At 44.9% G+C, this 18,570-nt stretch overlaps 1 protein-coding gene across 4 annotated transcripts in view; it reads left to right on the top strand.

Moving 5' to 3' along the window:
- The window catches only part of LOC106609746 (oxysterol binding protein-like 8), a 245,883-nt gene that overhangs the window by 78,230 nt on the left and 149,083 nt on the right, over positions 1-18,570 (top strand). The window contains exon 1 of one of the 4 annotated variants that reach the window (XM_045700099.2): positions 3,249-3,396. The exons of 2 other annotated variants lie outside the window; for them this stretch is intronic. The gene's annotated coding sequence lies outside the window, so the exon portion shown is untranslated. Of the gene's footprint in view, positions 1-3,248; positions 3,397-18,570 lie in introns of those variants that run through there. One more of the 4 variants, XM_082964070.1, reaches the window with a different exon arrangement.

The following is an 18,570-nucleotide window of genomic DNA, read 5'->3' as shown; positions in this document are numbered from 1 at the left end:
TCCCAATCACGGCCAGTTGTGATACAGTCTGGAATTGAACCAGGCTCTGTAGTGACGCCTCAAGCACTGAGACACAGTGCCTTAGACCGCTGCGCCACTCAGGAGCCCTGAAAGTATCTTTGTGCAGGTGGTGAATGAGATTGTATAGCCTCACATGCAGTTTCTTTTCTTCAACAGTGTACCTCACTGATCTACATTTATAGGGGTGGGTTGTGGAAATTTAGCTCGCTAGTGTTTTTTCCACCAAATAAATGTTTCTCTCTAGCACCAGTCATTATGCTAGAATTTGCCTTATTGATGTAAAATGACATCTCTGGTACTTTTGAGACTGACTGGGTTTGAACCTGGGTCTCCTGTGCACCACAACATTGTGTTAGCCCACTGAGCTGAAGCCACTGAATGATGCTGGGAGGTCTTCAAGTTGAGACAGTTCTCACCTCATTTGCTCACTTTGTATATAGACTTATTTTTCTACTGTATTATTGACTGTATGTTTGTTTTACTCCATGTGTAACTCTGTGTTGTTGTATGTCGAACTGTTTTGCTTTATCTTGGCCAGGTCGCAGTTGTAAATGAGAACTTGTTCTCAACTTGCCTACCTGGTTAAATAAAGGTGAAATAAAATAAATAAACAGTTATGGTCAATGGAACGGCTTTTAAAGCAGATCACTTTTGGAGCGTTGATGGCCAGACGCAAAGATCTATTGAAGTTGCCTTTCTAGGCACAACCCACGCCAGATACATGAAGTCATGCAGGCTTGTTGTTTCTATGGATGCATCACAAATGGTACCCTATTCCCTATATAGTGCACTACTTTTGACCAGGACCCTATGGGATGCAGCCTGTGTCATCATGCCAGCTAGTGTTCAGCCTGGCCCTACGTAGAAAAGTCGGAAAACAAAATGTGTCTAATAATAGCTCAGTTTTCTCCCCATGTGATCACAATTAGATTATGTGTAGATGGTTTTTGTCATATGATGCCCCCTGAAAAAATAAGATGCCTCATTCTGTACCCTTGGAGTTTAACCCTGACTTTAAACCAGGGCCTTCAGTGTAACCCTGACTTTAAACCAGGGCCTTCAGTGTAACCCTGACTTTAAACCAGGGCCTTCAGTGTAACCCTGACTTTAAACCAGGGCCTTCAGTGTAACCCTGACTTCAAAACATGGCCTTCAGTGTGACCCTGACTTTAAACCAGGGCCTTCAGTGTAACCCTGACTTTAAACCAGGGCCTTCAGTGTAACCCTGACTTTAAACCAGGGCCTTCAGTGTAACCCTGACTTTAAACCAGGGCCTTCAGTGTGACCCTGACTTTAAACCAGGGCCTTCAGTGTAACCCTGACTTTAAACCAGGGCCTTCAGTGTAACCCTGACTTTAAACCAGGGCCTTCAGTGTAACCCTGACTTTAAACCAGGGCCTTCAGTGTAACCCTGACTTCAAAACATGGCCTTCAGTGTGACCCTGACTTTAAACCAGGGCCTTCAGTGTAACCCTGACTTCAAAACATGGCCTTCAGTGTAACCCTGACTTTAAACCAGGGCCTTCAGTGTGACCCTGACTTTAAAACATGGCCTTCAGTGTGACCCTGACTTCAAAACATGGCCTTCAGTGTAACCCTGACTTCAAAACATGGCCTTCAGTGTAACCCTGACTTCAAAACATGGCCTTCAGTGTGACCCTGACTTCAAAACATGGCCTTCAGTGTGACCCTGACTTCAAAACATGGCCTTCAGTGTAACCCTGACTTCAAAACATGGCCTTCAGTGTAACCCTGACTTCAAAACATGGCCTTCAGTGTAACCCTGACTTCAAAACATGGCCTTCAGTGTGACCCTGACTTTAAACCAGGGCCTTCAGTGTGACCCTGACTTTAAACCAGGGCCTTCAGTGTGACCCTGACTTCAAAACATGGCCTTCAGTGTGACCCTGACTTTAAACCAGGGCCTTCAGTGTGACCCTGACTTTAAACCAGGGCCTTCAGTGTAACCCTGACTTCAAAACATGGCCTTCAGTGTAACCCTGACTTTAAACCAGGGCCTTCAGTGTAACCCTGACTTTAAACCAGGGCCTTCAGTGTGACCCTGACTTTAAACCAGGGCCTTCAGTGTAACCCTGACTTCAAAACATGGCCTTCAGTGTAACCCTGACTTCAAAACATGGCCTTCAGTGTAACCCTGACTTCAAAACATGGCCTTCAGTGTGGTCTTAAGCCCCTGACACCAGACCACGTTAGGCCCTCTGTCTATGCTCCTACTATCTGTCTCCTTTCTCCTTGAAATTCCGACCCTCTTTAAAGAATAATAAAATAAAACAGGGCATTCACCATGGTTGAATCTCTCCACCGTACCTCTACCTGCTGCACCCGCTCCTCCAGAGGCTCCTCGAAACCAGCCCAAATGAATGGCCTTTCCTTTGACCCAGTTGGCACTCTTCAAAGTTCACTTCTTTTTTGGGCTTTTTTAGTTGCCCCATTGATCACGTCATTGCTGGCAAATGAAAATATATCGGGAGGAGAGGAGAGTCACACTGTTTTTATGAAACCACTTAAGACATCGTCCCCTCATCGTCCCCTCATCGTCCCCTCATAGTCCCATCTTAACTTGTTTTCTCTGCTGGGTCTTTGACTCAAGCTGTCAGACTAAATGGGGACTAGAGAATGGCCTGTGGTTTGCGGGGAAAGGTCCTAGCTAAGTAGGTGAATGGAAAAGAGCAACAGAGAAAACGGAAGCATTAATGAGGCTGAAGCGTGGCTGAACACCTAGTCGAGACAGAATAACATGGTGATGGTCTGAGTCAGTTGTTGTGTCTCCATTGGTCGCTCGCAGGGGTGTTGGTTTTGCTTTTTGATGGCTGGGCAAATCAGGTGGCCTGCTGGCAGTTATTGGTGCAGAAAGGCTTGGAATGAGCAGAGACACGGTGTCTGAGACAGTGTTGTTTTGATTTTGTGTGTTTGCATGCGTGCCAGCAAAACAACCGACAAAAGGGACACATTAGATAGAAGAGAGAATTAGAGTTACTGCGGGAAAACCAAAGGAGCTATTGAGAAAGAGAGAGCTAGCATACACAGGAAGATAAAAGGAGAGAGAATAAACAAGGGGGGGCAGGGGGAGAGAGGGAGGGGTTGTGTGTGCACGAGAGAGCAGAAGACAGAACAGAATGCGAGAGAGAGAGAGAGAGAGAGAGAGAGAGAGAGAGAGAGAGAGAGAGAGAGAGAGAGAGAGAGAGAGAGAGAGAGAGAGAGAGAGAGAGAGAGAGACTCGTGCTCTCCAGCACGCTGTCTCTCGTTCCCTCTCCCTCCTCTCCAGTGTGTGTGAGAGAGCTCAGTTGTTGGTCGTACCAGGGCTAGTCCTGTCACGCAGCAGCAGCCACGTCACCGCCAGGCAGCCCTCACAAGGTATGCATTTCCTCTCCTCTCTCAGAGCAAAACTAACACTGCCTTTCTGTCAAAGAAACACAAGAAAGAACAGTGCTTAGCGGAAGCTTTGGGTTGTCTTGGATTGATATGTCAGTGGGTGTGTTCCTCTGCTTTCTTTGTTTGCAGTTTGTATGCCACATACCGAGAATTGTAGTTCCACTAGTAATGTAATTATTATTTTGCTACTGAACATGGGGTGTTGAGTTGTTCCACTGTATCTGCTTGTTTGTTGATGACTGTGTGGACACTGACTGCCTTCAGATCACAAACTTGGAAGAGTGCTCAGCTAGCCTAGGCATGCTAGTATGTGTACCCTGCTAGCATCTGAAGCTAACAGAGATCCTGTCATCTGGACAGCACAGCTGTGCGCTAACAATGTTGTCAGTGTTATCGTGTAGCAACGTTAGCATCACTCTGTTCAGTCCATTTCCTTTGTATGCTGTTGGGGAAATGCTGAATGGGGATGGCTGGGCTGAGAACTGATTGCCAAGAAGTTGTGGATTAATCATAGACTGAACTTCCCTGTGGCTTGTTTACTAGCGAGGTCATGGAAGCAAGGTAGAAACAGAGAGAGTATTATACCTTACAGAACTATCTATAAGACGAGCTACTCCCAGGTACAAAGTGTGTGGACCCATGCTTGTAGAACATCTTATTCCTAAGTCATGGGCGTTAATATGGAGTTGTTCCCCCCTTTGCTGCTATAACAGCCTCTACTCTTCTGGGAAGGCTTTCCACTAGATGTTGGAACATTGCTTCAAGGACTTGCTTCCATTCAGCCAAGAGCATTAGTGAGTTCTGGTGCTGATGTTGGGCGATTAGGTCTGGTTCGCAGTCGGCGTTCCAATTCATCCCAAAGTTGTTCGATGGGGTTGAGTTCAGGGCTCTGTGCAGGCCTGTCAAGTACATTCACACGATCTCGACAAACCATTTCTGTATGGACCTCGCTTTGTGTACGGGGGCATTGTCATGCTGAAACAGGAAAGGGCCTTCCCCAAACTGTTGCCACAAACTGTTGCCACAAAGACATTATTGGGCACAGACAACAGCACAAAGGGCAAGAAGGTAGAGACAACAATACATCACACAAAGCAGCCACAACAGTATGGGCCATTCAACTGCCAATGTTTGTCTATGGAGATTGCATGGCGGTGTGCTCGATTTTAGACATCTGTCAGCAACGGGTGTGGCTGAAATAGCCGAATTCACTCATTTGAAGGGGTGTCCACATACATAACTATCTAGAAGACTATTTACTCTGTGTCAATCAGTTACTTTATAAGGAGTTTATCACCATGAGGATGTAGTTTTGGGGTCTCCGTTACTCACGAATGCCGTTCATTAGTGCTGTCCCAGCAATGGCTGCTGCTAAGACCCAACCGGAAGGGAGTTTTGGCTGTGGCTCAGCAGAGACATTGGTTACCTCCAAAATGTCACCCTATTCCCAATATAGTGCCCTACTTTTGACCGGTGTCTATAAGCACTATGTAGGGAATAGGGTGTCATTTAGGACGATACCAACAGTCTGGGTCTGAGTGTGTGTAATCAGATTGTTAGCATTAGGTCGGTTGCACTGTGTACATTTTATTTTATTTTTTATTTACTTCACCTTTATTTAACCAGGTAGGCAAGTTGAGAACAAGTTCTCATTTACAATTGTGACCTGGCCAAGATAAAGCAAAGCAGTTCGACACATACAACAACATAGAGTTACACATGGAGTAAAACAAACATACAGTCAATAATACGATACAAAAATAAGTCTATATACAATGTGAGCAAATGAGGTGAGATCAGGGAGGTAAAGGCAAAAAAGGCCATGGTGGCGAAGTACATACAATATAGCAAGTAAAACACTGGAATGGTAGATTTGCAGTGGAAGAAAGTGCAAAGTAGAAATAATGGGGTGCAAAGGAGTAAAATAAATAAATACAGTAGGGGAAGAGGTAGTTGTTTGGGCTATGTACAGGTGGAGTGATCTGTGAGCTGCTCTGACAGCTGGTGCTTAAAGCTAGTGAGGGAGATAAGTGTTTCCAGTTTCAGAGATTTTTGTAGTTCGTTCCAGTCATTGGCAGCAGAGAACTGGAAGGAGAGACGGCCAAAGAAGGAATTGGCTTTGGGGGTGACCAGAGAGATATACCTGCTGGAGCGCGTGCTACAGGTGGGTGCTGCTATGGTGACCAGTGAGCGGAGATAAGGGGGAACTTTACCTAGCAGGGTCTTGTAGATGACCTGGAGCCAGTGGGATTGGCGACGAGTATGAAGCGAGGGCCAACCAACGAGAGCGTACAGGTCGCAGTGGTGGGTAGCATATGGGGCTTTGGTGACAAAACGGATGTCACTGTGATAGACTGCATCCAGTTTATTGAGTAGGGTATTGGAGGCTATTTTGTGACATCGCCAAAGTCGAGGATCGGTAGGATGGTCAGTTTTACGAGGGTATGTTTGGCAGCATGAGTGAAGGATGCTTTGTTGTGAAATAGGAAGCAAATTCTAGATTTAACTTTGGATTGGAGATGTTTGATGTGAGTCTGGAAGGAGAGTTTACAGTCTAACCAGACACCCAGGTATTTGTAGTTGTCCACATATTCCAAGTCAGAACCGTCCAGAGTAGTGATGCTGGACGGGCGGGCAGGTGCAGGCAGCGATCGGTTGAAGAGCATACATTTAGTTTTACTTGTATTTAAGAGCAGTTGGAGGCCACGGAAGCAGAGTTGTATGGCATTGAAGCTCGTCTGGAGGGTTGTTAACAGTGTCCAAAGGAGGGCCAGAAGTAGACAGAATGGTGTCGTCTGCGTAGAGGTGGATCAGAGACTTACCAGCAGCAAGAGCGACATGATTGATCTATACAGAGAAAAGAATTGGCCCAAGAATTGAACCCTGTGGCACCCCCATAGAGACTGCCAGAGGTCCGGACAACAGGCTCTCCGATTTGACACACTGAACTCTGTCAGAGAAGTAGTTGGTGAACCAGGTAAGGCAATCATTTGAGAAACCAAGGCTGTTGAGTGTGCCGATGAGGATGTGGTGATTGACAGAGTCGAAAGCCTTGGCCAGGTCAATGAATACGGCAGCACAGTATTGTTTCTTATCGATGGCGGTTACGATATCGTTTAGGACCTTGAGCGTGGCTGAGGTGTCCCCATGACCAGCTCGGAAACCAGATTGCATAGTGGAGAAGGTGTGGTGGGATTCGAAATGGTCGGTAATCTGTTTGTTGACTTGGCTTTCGAAGACCTTAGAAAGGCAGGAAAGGATAGATATAGGTCTGTAGCAGTTTGGGTCAAGAGTGTCCCCCCCTTTGAAGAGGATCAGTTTTGCATTTCCCCCACTCTTTGTTAATGTTAGGATTGGGGGAGGGGGAAGCTGATCCAAGATCTGTACCTAGGGGGAACTTCACCTCAGAGCCTCACCAGGCACCCTATGGCGGCGGGTGTTGATCTGAAGACACCACCCTCCGCTCGTCCCTCATAAAAGATGGAACACCGGAGGAGGAACTGACCCCCGTCCCATAGGGAGGGATATTCTACACATTGGCCTCTTGGTCTCCCCTTCCACCTTCCCCAGAGCCTGGGTCGTGACTCGTGTTCATCATACACCATACGGAAGAAAACGTACTGAAACAGGGAGGGACTACCTGAACTTCTCCAATTAGAAACGTTCCTTTTCGTTTTCTTTTGCAAACTGTTTTCAAGCATTCTCCGCTGCCTTCCCTAATAAACACAACCCTGGACAAGAGGCCTGAAATCTTCAGGTTCATTTCAGATAGAAGAAAAGAGACGTTTGTGGTTTGTTGGCTGGCGTGTACTAGATTAGCCTGGTTTTCCTGGAGCTACTGTGTCTGTTTGTGGGTTTCCTGCTCCACCATGTTGGGCTGATTTCCCTTCCTCCACCGCCTTGTCCCAGTTGCTCTGAGGTCAATCATAACATGCCTCTGTCTGCAATCTGATAAACACTGTTCCAACTAGGAATACGTCCCAGATAACTGTGTCCTCACTATTTGGCCATGCTAGTAAGTTCAGTCCCTAACAGTAACTCATAACTCCTGTCCTTGGTAGCGTTGGCCATTTAGTGATTGACACCCACAGCCCGTGAAACACGGATAACACCTTTCGTCCGAGGCACCATGACCTAAATCTGTCACCCTGGGAAGCAGGTCGATGATGCATCACCTCCTCCGCCAGACGGTTTCAGGCACATCCCCAATTCCCACTTTGCCAGCCTCCCTCCCTGTTGGCTATAGGCCTTAATATCCAGTTCATCTCCCTCCTCAGGGTCGACGGTGTGGAGCTCTCTGCTCGCTCTCCACGGCTTGTCCCCTGTGTGATAGCTCTCCTCTGGGTTATCAGACGTGTGGAGTGAGATTGTTGCTGACACCTCACCACACACCATCAGTTCTCTCTTACAGCCATGAGCAGTCCCAGGTTGCATCTGAAATGGCACCCTATTCCCTTCTGTCTAGAGCCCCATGGCCCCTGGTCATAAGTAGTGCACTACGTAAGGAATAGGGTGCAATTTGAGATGAAGTACTAGTCCCATCATCTCAGTGTCAACACCTATCTCTCTCTTTATGGCCCTGCCTGGACTTCCTGTCTAGGCCTGCCCCCACAGTCAGGAAGCTCTTCTAAAGGTTTTAAGGTGAGCTCCCACTTCTGGACTTTCTCAGTGAGAGATTATTCAAATTCAACAGGAGCTCAATGAGTCAGCGCTTGTCGAGACATTTCAAGTAAACTTTTTTGTTCAAATTTTTTTATTCCTCACCATTGTGTGGGACGTTGAAATGTCATTTGATATAATGATACAGTACCGCCATGTCCAGTCAAAGTCAAACAGAGAATTTTTTTACTTTGTGCATTGTGTTTTTTCAATTGTGTTTGTTGACTGGTGCTTGGCTCTGGTGGTGGCTGTGGACAGTATCTTGGCTGGCGTGCTGGGTGTCGGTGACTGAGGGCCTCCCTGTCACGTGTGTTGAGTGCTTTTATTTATGGGGGCAGTCGGTGCTTTTCTACACCGGCTGTAAATCAGGAGAGTAACCCTTCCCCCTGCTCAGTGGCCAAGCCAGCCTGAGTCAGACCCTCCAGCCTCCTGTCCCCAGGCTCCAGCCCTCCTCTCCCCAGGCTCCAGCCCTCCTCTCCCCAGGCTCCAGCCCTCCTCTCCCCAGGCTCCAGCCCTCCTCTCCCCAGGCTTCAGCCCTCCTCTCCCCAGGCTCCAGCCCTCCTCTCCCCAGGCTCCAGCCCTCCTCCACCAACAGGATATCTGTAATTTCCCATGAAGAGAAAACGTCCCTTACATTAATGCTTGCTCTTCCACTGGTTTCTCACTCTAAAGCACTGCAATAGAGAGATCATTGGATAGTGGATGCACTTCAGTATCTCCAAACCTTTCCAAATCACTATTATCTGGCTTTAGAGTTAGCCTTGAGTATATTGACCTCTAACTTTAGAGGTCAGCTTAGCCTTTTAGATGTTCCCTCGCCTTCTAGGCTTTAAAAAATCCCTGCCCTTTTGTACCTGCTGACATAAATGTTTAGTCTGGTGGTGCTGACCAGGCTTGATGTAAATGTTTAGTCTGGTGGTGCTGACCAGGCTTGATGTAAATGGTTAGTCTGGTGGTGCTGACCAGGCTTGATGTAAATGGTTAGTCTGGTGGTGCTGACCAGGCTTGATGTAAATGGTTAGTCTGGTGGTGCTGACCAGGCTTGATGTAAATGGTTAGTCTGGTGGTACTGACCAGGCTTGATGTAAATGGTTAGTCTGGTGGTACTGACCAGGCTTGATGTAAATGGTTAGTCTGGTGGTGTTGACCAGGCTTGATGTAAATGGTTAGTCTGGTGGTACTGACCAGGCTTGATGTAAATGGTTAGTCTGGTGGTGTTGACCAGGCTTGATGTAAATGGTTAGTCTGGTGGTGCTGACCAGGCTTGATGTAAATGGTTAGTCTGGTGGTGCTGACCAGGCTTGATGTAAATGGTTAGTCTGGTGGTGCTGACCAGGCTTGATGTAAATGGTTAGTCTGGTGGTGCTGACCAGGCTTGATGTAAATGGTTAGTCTGGTGGTACTGACCAGGCTTGATGTAAATGGTTAGTCTGGTGGTGCTGACCAGGCTTGATGTAAATGGTTAGTCTGGTGGTGCTGACCAGGCTTGATGTAAATGGTTAGTCTGGTGGTGCTGACCAGGCTTGATGTAAATGGTTAGTCTGGTGGTGCTGACCAGGCTTGATGTAAATGGTTAGTCTGGTGGTGCTGACCAGGCTTGATGTAAATGGTTAGTCTGGTGGTGTTGACCAGGCTTGATGTAAATGGTTAGTCTGGTGGTGTTGACCAGGCTTGATGTAAATGGTTAGTCTGGTGGTGTTGACCAGGCTTGATGTAAATGGTTAGTCTGGTGGTGCTGACCAGGCTCCAATGCCTCTCCTGCCTTACTGCGGCGCCAGAGTGTTGACTTTGCAGTCCTGCGGATCGCTGACCCGTGTGGATCCATTTGTCTAATGTTTGACGGAGAAGCTTCTTGAGTGTTTTTTCACGAGGCTGACCGCGGCAGTCTGGAAAGCACATGAACCTGCTGAGGGAGGGGTTTTGACTAGCGTTTAACTAGCGACCACAGGCACAGTCTGTCTGCTTTGTTTGGCCTTCTGAGGTCATTACCACAGCTCTAAATGTCCTGTTAAACCACATACACATGGTACAGAATGGTCCTGAGAGGAGTTCAGGAGCCGTATGTATCAACCTCCTTCAGTAGAAGTGCTGATCTAGGATCATATGTATCAACCTCCTTCAGTAGAAGTGCTGATCTAGGATCATATGTATCAACCTCCTTCAGTAGAAGTGCTGATCTAGGATCATATGTATCAACCTCCTTCAGTAGAAGTGCTGATCTAGGATCATATGTATCAACCTCCTTCAGTAGAAGTGCTGATCTAGGATCATATGTATCAACCTCTTTCAGTAGAAGTGCTGATCTAGGATCATATGTATCAACCTCCTTCAGTAGAAGTGCTGATCTAGGATCATATGTATCAACCTCTTTCAGTAGAAGTGCTGATCTAGGATCAGGTGCCTCCTGTCTACTGAACGCAAACTTGAACGTTGTGAAAATTCTGTGCAACTTCCGGCTCTGTACCTGCTTTAAGTTACAGTTTTAACGGTGGCCAAGTAGGCTACTGTGGCTATTTGATTATAATGTTGGCCTACCGGAGTGGCCTACCATCAAAAACAATGGAGAAATATGCATCCCATTAAATGTTTATATGGAATTAATGTTCTATCGTTCTGCCTAAAGTAACAGCCAATGTGTGGGGTTCAATATAGGCCTACATTCCATGAGACTTTTGAAAAAATAACATGCAGGGCTTGACATTAACCTCTTTATCCACTTGTCCTTCAGACAAAGTGGTGAGTGAAAATGTTGTTTGATGCATGATAATTTATTGTTAAAACAAGAGGCTGCCTGGATCTTTAACTTAAAGACCCTTGCTCCCTTCGGTCTCAACATAGACTTTGATCTGAAGCCATTCTTGGGATTATTGTGATTTTGCCATTGTAATTGTTTGTTAGATACATTTTAGACTACAAATGCTATGATCGTATGCTATCCATTTGTTTGTCTTTTTGTATGTTCTTTGTATGCCATTTTTTTTTAAATATTTGAGTTAACCAATGATATTAGGCCATACTTGGCCATGATTACAAACACCTGTGTCTCTTGACACTATATAAATGACTCATCTCGCAGTGTTTGTGATGATACCCTGACGAAGACAGCTTTGCTGTCGAAACGTTGGTTATTAGGTTATTACATTTTTGCATCTGAGCTCTTAGAGTGTGCGGCTTTCCCTTCCTTTCCCTTCCCTACAACAAAATATCTTGCACAGTTCATTTTGCATGATAAGTCTTGCATATTTTTTTTTTTTCGGTATATTACATTGAAAGTGACTAATTGCGTTGATTCGATCACATTTCCCACAGTATAGCGAAACGTTGATAGTGTTAACTAAAGGGGAATATAATAAGATGTCATTTGGGAAGGAGTTTTGTTACTTTGATGGGGTGTGTTTTCAGGCTCCGTTGCCAGCGTTCCATCACGCCCAAGTGGGCATGGAGAGACAAAGGAAGCACCACAGGAAGCAATGGAAAGTGGTCAGGACTCTGGGCAAAGGATCCTGGGATAGATAGGGTCGATAGGCCCCCAACCAACGTGGCGTTCAGAACATTCAATAGGAGCGGGCGGTGGAAACCTGACCAGCAGGGCCACGGGAATGTACATCAATCTAACACTCTCACCCGCTGGCACTCTCCAGTCCCTAAGAAACCTCTCTCTCACGACTCCTACAATCTCCCAGAAAATATAGCATGCTATCAAAGTTTGTTTATAACAAGAAGGACATTAACCACGACAATAACAAGCTATTTTGACTTTGGCGAGCAGCACCGCTACTGATTAACCAAATGAAAGACACTTTGTCAGAAAATTCTTTCTACAAGCCACATCAGGACAAGTCCTTCAGATGGTTTCCATGTGTTTGATAACGTTCCGATCCCTCCATTCCAGACATTATTATAAGCTGTCCTCCCCTCACCAGCCTCTGAAAGCAGTACACTAACAACAAGTACAAGCTGTGGTGCTGGCCTTATTGCCTCCTTGTCCAGGAATGTTTACAGGAAGTTCATTACACATTAATGACACCAACCCAGAGGGGAACACTATCTGGCTGGCCTGGCTGCAGGCATGTGATGACTGAGTCCTCCGTTCAGAGGCTTGAGAAAAGCCAGGGCCTCTGGTGTTTCCAGCCACTCAGAAACTAAAGCACATGACCATTTTTATTAGAACCTCTTCTTTTATGTGATTTAGGTGTTTAGGGACATTTTGGAATGAGAGAGACAGGAAGTGAACCAAGCCTTTCTGTGTTTCATCCTGAGCCATACAGCCTTGTTAGGTATCCCTGCTCTGGATAGGGTGCACGCTAGCTGTTGAGTGAAGACGCTGATCTTGCGTCAGTTTTGCATTTTCCCCACTTATGGTTAAGGTTCGAATTGGGGAAGGGGACACTGATCCTAGATCTGTACCTAAGAGAAACTTAAACCCGGAGCATGCACAGTAATGGTGCCTGATAAACATCTGACAAATTACTTGTGGTTAGTTTCCTTGATCCTGGACGAGCCCCAAATATGTTACGGCCTAAGTTATCTACGTTACAATACATGAACCACACAACAAACCATTGGCCTATATGAAGAAACGCCACCCAACCCTGGCTGAGTAAGATGGATGCACCTCTGGCCTTGCTCCCACACACACACACACACTTTCTTCCCTGGAGGGACTCACACACCGTTAACTTGTACACAGCCCCTGGGAGGAAGAGTAGCCATGCCCTATCACTCTCACTGGGCTCTGCCATAGCAGACAGCTGCTGATGACTCTGCTGGTTGTAGCATTCTGTGTTGCTAGCGAACCCTGCACCTCTAGCGCTTCATTTGATCTCTCTTCCTACAGAGAACAACTAGAAATATTCCTTCCGTTCCTCTCTTTTCCTCTCGCTTTCCTTCTGTCTCACCCTCTTTCATCCTATTCCCAGTGTTTGGACTACTTCTGACCAGCCCATATATAAATTGTGCACTGTATAGGAGATAGGGTGCATCCTGGGCCACTGCTGATGAGTGAGGGGAGCGTCATTGGACGGTCCGCCGTGGGTTGTCTAAGACGATTATAAATCAAATCAAATGTATTTATAAAGCCCTTCTTACATCAGCTGATATCTCAAAGTGCTGTACAGAAACCCAGCCTAAAACCCCAAACAGCAAGCAATGCAGGTGTAGAAGCACGGTGGCTAGGAAAAACTCCCTAGAAAGGCCAGAACCTAGGAAGAAACCTAGAGAGGAACCAGGCTATGAGGGGTGACCAGTCCTCTCCTGGCTCTGCCGGGTGGAGATTATAACAGAACATGGCCAAGATGTTCAAACGTTCATAGATGACCAGCATGGTCAAATAATAATAATCACAGTAGTTGTCGAGGGTGCAACAGGTCAGCACCTCAGGAGTAAATGTCAGTTGGCTTTTCATAGGCGATCATTGAGTGTATCTCTACTGCTCCTGCTGTCTCTAGAGAGTTGAAAACAGCAGGTCTGGGACAGGTAGCACGTCCGGTGAACAGGTCAGGGTTCCATAGCCGCAGGTAGAACAGTTGAAACTGGAGCAGCAGCATGGCTAGGTGGACTGGGGACAGCAAGGAGTCATCAGGCCAGGTAGTCCTGAGGAATGGTCCTAGGGCTCAGGTCCTCCGAGAGAGAGAAAGAGAGAATTAGAGAGAGCATACTTAAATTCACACAGGACACTGGATTAGACAGGAGAAATACTCCAGATATAACAGACTGACCCTAGCCCCTTGACACAAACTACTGCAGTATAAATACTGGAGGCTGAGACAGAAGGGGTCAGGAGACACTGTGGCCCCTTCCGATGATACCCCCTTGACAGGGCCAAACAGGCAGGATATAACCCCACCCACTTTGCCAAAGCACAGCCCCCACACCACATTATACAATGGCTTCGTCTCAAATGCCACACTATTCCCTACAAAGTGCACTATATAGGAAGGAAATCGGGTGGGACGTATCAATCCTTAGATTAGATCAACATTATCATCCCATCAGGGGGTCAAAGAAAAAAGACTAAAGACACAATACATAAAGACTGAATGAAGGACAATAACATTCATATGAATAGTGCAATAGGCCACATCACTCCAAGTTTACGTCATCATTGTTTACATCACTCTATTGTTTACCTTGCTCCATGTTTACATCACTCTATTGTTTACATCACTCTATTGTTTACCTCGCTCCATGTTTACATCACTCTATTGTTTGCCTCGCTTCATGTTTACGTCACTATTGTTTACGTCACTCTATTGTTTACATCACTCTATTGTTTACCTCGTTCCATGTTTACGTCACTATTGTTTACATCGCTCTATTGTTTACATCACTCTATTGTTTACATCACTATTGTTTACCTCGCTCCATGTTTACATCACTCTATTGTTTATCTCGCTCCATGTTTACATCACTCTATTGTATAGCTCGCTCCATGTTTACAACACTCTATTGTTTATGTAGCTCTATTGTTTACCTCGCTCCATGTTTACATCACTCCAAGTTTACATCACCATTGTTTACATCGCTCTATTGTTTACCTTGCTCCATGTTTACATCACTCTATTGTTTACGTCACTCTATTGTTTACATCACTCTATTGTTTACCTCGCTCCATGTTTACATCACTCTATTGCTTATGTCACTCTATTGTTTGCCTTGCTCCATGTTTACATCACTCTATTGTTTACGTCACTCTATTGTTTACATCACTCTATTTTTTTACATCAGTCTATTGTTTACCTTGCTCCATGTTTACGTCACTATTGTTTACCTTGCTCCATGTTTACATCACTCTATTGTTTACATCGCTCCATGTTTACATCACTGTATTGTTTATCTCGCTCCATGTTTACATCACTCTATTGTTTACATCACTTTATTGTTTACGTCACTCTATTGTTTACATCACTCTATTGTTTACCTCGCTCCATGTTTACATCACTCTATTGCTTATGTCACTCTATTGTTTACCCTGTTCCATGTTTACATCACTATTGTTTACATCACTCCATGTTTACATCACTCTATTGTTTACCTCGCTTCATGTTTACATCACTCTATTGTTTACATCACTCTATTTTTTTACATCAGTCTATTGTTTACCTTGCTCCATGTTTACGTCACTATTGTTTACCTTGCTCCATGTTTACATCACTCTATTGTTTACATCGCTCCATGTTTACATCACTGTATTGTTTATCTCGCTCCATGTTTACATCACTCTATTGTTTACCTCGCTTCATGTTTACATCACTCTATTGTTTGTCGGTCTATTGTTTACCTCGCTCCATGTTTACATCACTCTATTGTTTACATCACTCAATGTTTACATCACTCTATTGTTTATGTCGCTCTATTTATCTCGCTCCATGTTTACATCACTCTATTGTTTACATCACTCTATTGTTTACATCACTCTATTGTTTACATCCCTCTATTGTTTATGTCACTCTATTGTTTATGTCGCTCTATTGTTTACCTCGCTCCATGTTTACATCACTCTATTGTTTACCTTGCTCCATGTTTACATCACTCTATTGTTTACTTCGCTCCATGTTTACATCACTCTATTGTTTGTCGCTCTATTGTTTACCTCGCTCCATGTTTACATCACTCTATTGTTTACATCGCTCTATTGTTTACCTCGCTCCATGTTTACATCACTCAATTGTTTACATCACTCTATGTTTATGTCGCTCTATTGTTTACCTCGCTCCATGTTTACAACACTCTATTGTTTGTCGCTCTATTGTTTACCTCGCTCCATGTTTACATCACTCTATTGTTTACTTCGCTCTGTTGTTTACCTCACTCTATTGTTTACCTCACTCTATTGTTTACATTTCTCCGTGTTTACATTGCTCCGTCTTTCTGTTTACAACACTCGATTGTTTACCTCGCTCTATTGTTTACGTTTTTGTTGTCGGCCCTGTCTTTGACGGTATGAACATCTTACAGCGTGACATTACAGACTACCTCTCACACTGTCGGTGGATCATCTCTGTGTTGATGTTGTAAAATCACTAGACTTGGCTTTCAGAAAAGATGTGCATTTTTAAGATACAGTGGAAAGATGCCTCAGTGGGTGATCATAGTGAACCAAGGGAAATGGGTCAGAGATATGCTCCGAGTCATGTTTAAACATTATGTAATATGCCATGGTGTTCTGTCTCACAAGTTCCTGTTCATCTGTTCTGGGGCAGGATGGAGGAAAACCGTTCAAGCCTAAGCCCTGAGATATTCACTCTCTCCCTGTGCTTGGGAAAATGCTAGGCTACACATCGGGATGAAATGGGAAGTTTAAAGGAAATGCTGTGATGGAAGACAAAGGCTAGAAGCTACAGGATTGTGTCTAAATAGTCTCCTGAAGCAACACCACAGGTAGAGATGATACTGTTTTCATAAGTGAGGTAACGTTGGCCCCAGGCCTGGACACTGATCTTGGGCCAGTTTTTAATTCCCACTTATGGGAATTGGGGGAGGGGAAGCTGATCCTAGATTTGTACCGAGGGGAAACTCTGCTCAGTATCATTCTCTCTTATTTGCTGAATTTCAGTAGATGATAAATCCTAACAAATAGGTTAACCCAATGATTCCCACCGCGACACCGGCGCCATTTGGACTTCTTAACCCCTTTTAAACCTACAGACTTCTGGGTACCATTGGATTAGTAACTTCTGCATCCATTGGTACCAGCCGTTAATTAGTCTGTGGTCAACGGGGGCTGAGCTAGAGCGGTGTTTGTGAGACAAGATCTTTTTACAGAAACATCTATAGAGTCTGAATGGTTTGAGCTGCAAACTATTAAAAGCTATCTATGAAAACGAATCTCATGAACACGCACATGTAACATGTTTTGCTCTATGATGCTCACAAGCTACACCAGTGATTAGAAGGTAATGTGTTCTTCTACATAGAAGATCATAGGAAATCCCAGGACATACTGTCTGTAAAACTATGATAAGCTCACATAGTTGATGTCACAAACTCCAAACTCCACCCAGTTGTCACTGCCTAGTTGGCAGAGAATGTAATGTTAATGTGTGTACCATGAGCTGCCTCCAACGTCGTTTTAGAGAATTTGGCAGTACTTCCAACTGGCCTCACAACCGCAGATCAAGTGTAACTGAGGAGTATTTGTGGGGGAAAAACACACTCTGATTTGCTGGGCCTGGCTCCCCAGTAGGGGGGGGGGGGGGGCCTGGCTCCCCAATGGGTGGGCCTATGCTCTCCCAGGCCCACCCATGGCTACGCCCCTGCCCAGTCATGTGAAATCCATAGATTAGGGCCTAATGAATTTATTTTAATTGACTGATTTTTTTATATGAACTGTAACTCAGTAAAATCTTTGAAATTGTTACATGTTGCTTTTTATATTTTTTCAGTATATAAGGGCTGGACATGCAGATGAATGAAAAGCAGATTTGTTTTCTGGAGTCTCAGATAGGGTTAACATCTGACTTTTTATTTAATATTTAGTTTGGCATCTCTGGACTGATAGGGTTAACATCTGACTTTTTATTTAATATTTAGTTTGGCATCTCTGGACTGATAGGGTTAACAACTGACTTTATTTAATATTTAGTTTGTCGTCTCTGGACTGATAGGGTTAACATCTGACTTTATTTAATATTTAGTTTGGCATCTGTCAGTGTCGGCACAGAATGTTGTTATTCTGCTTGTCTCTGCAGGGGAAATCTTGGTTCCACATCCTAACCCACTTTCCCTAAAAGGCACCCTACTCTGTTTATTGTGCACTACTTATAGTGCACTACCATATGGATCCTGGTCAAAAGTAGTGCACTATATATAAAATAGAGTACTATTTATGACATTTATTTTCTCCCCTGGCGGTCACTGAACCCCCCCTCCCCTTCAGATGAAAGCTCAAAAAACAGACACAGAAAATGGCACCATGTCTGGGAAAATATGGCTTTCATGTTTTCTCTCTCACATCATATCAGGCAGGAACAAGCTTTCACTTCAGAATGAGATAGGGTGTGATTCTAGACAGATGTAATGGGTCTATTGTGGATTACTCATATACTGTAGTGCATTGACAGTATCAGGCCTGTTGTATTGTACATATGGGAACTGAATACATTGGCAACACCATGAGCTTATTTATATAGAGCCCACAGTGTTATTTATATAGGGTCCGCAGTGTTATGTATATAGGGCCCGCAGTGTTATGTATATAGAGCCCGCAGTGTTATTTATATAGAGCCCGCAGTGTTATTTATATAGAGCTGTAGTTACAGTGGTCCCATTGTAATTCACCAGCTGGACAGCTCCAGTTACAGTGGTCCCATTGCCATTCACCAGCTGGACAGCTCCAGTTACAGTGGTCCCATTGTCATTCACCAGCTGGACAGCTCCAGTTACAGTGGTCTCATTGTAATTCACCAGCTGGACAGCTCCAGTTACAGTGGTCCCATTGTCATTCACCAGCTGGACAGCTCCAGTTACAGTGGTCTCATTGTAATTCACCAGCTGGAC

Source organism: Salmo salar, chromosome 17 (assembly GCF_965601325.2).
Source record: "Salmo salar chromosome 17, fSalSal1, whole genome shotgun sequence".
Classification (NCBI taxonomy): Eukaryota; Metazoa; Chordata; class Actinopteri; order Salmoniformes; family Salmonidae; genus Salmo; species Salmo salar.
Note: the sequence above shows the minus strand (reverse complement) of the source record. Positions and strands in the feature narration are given on the sequence as shown.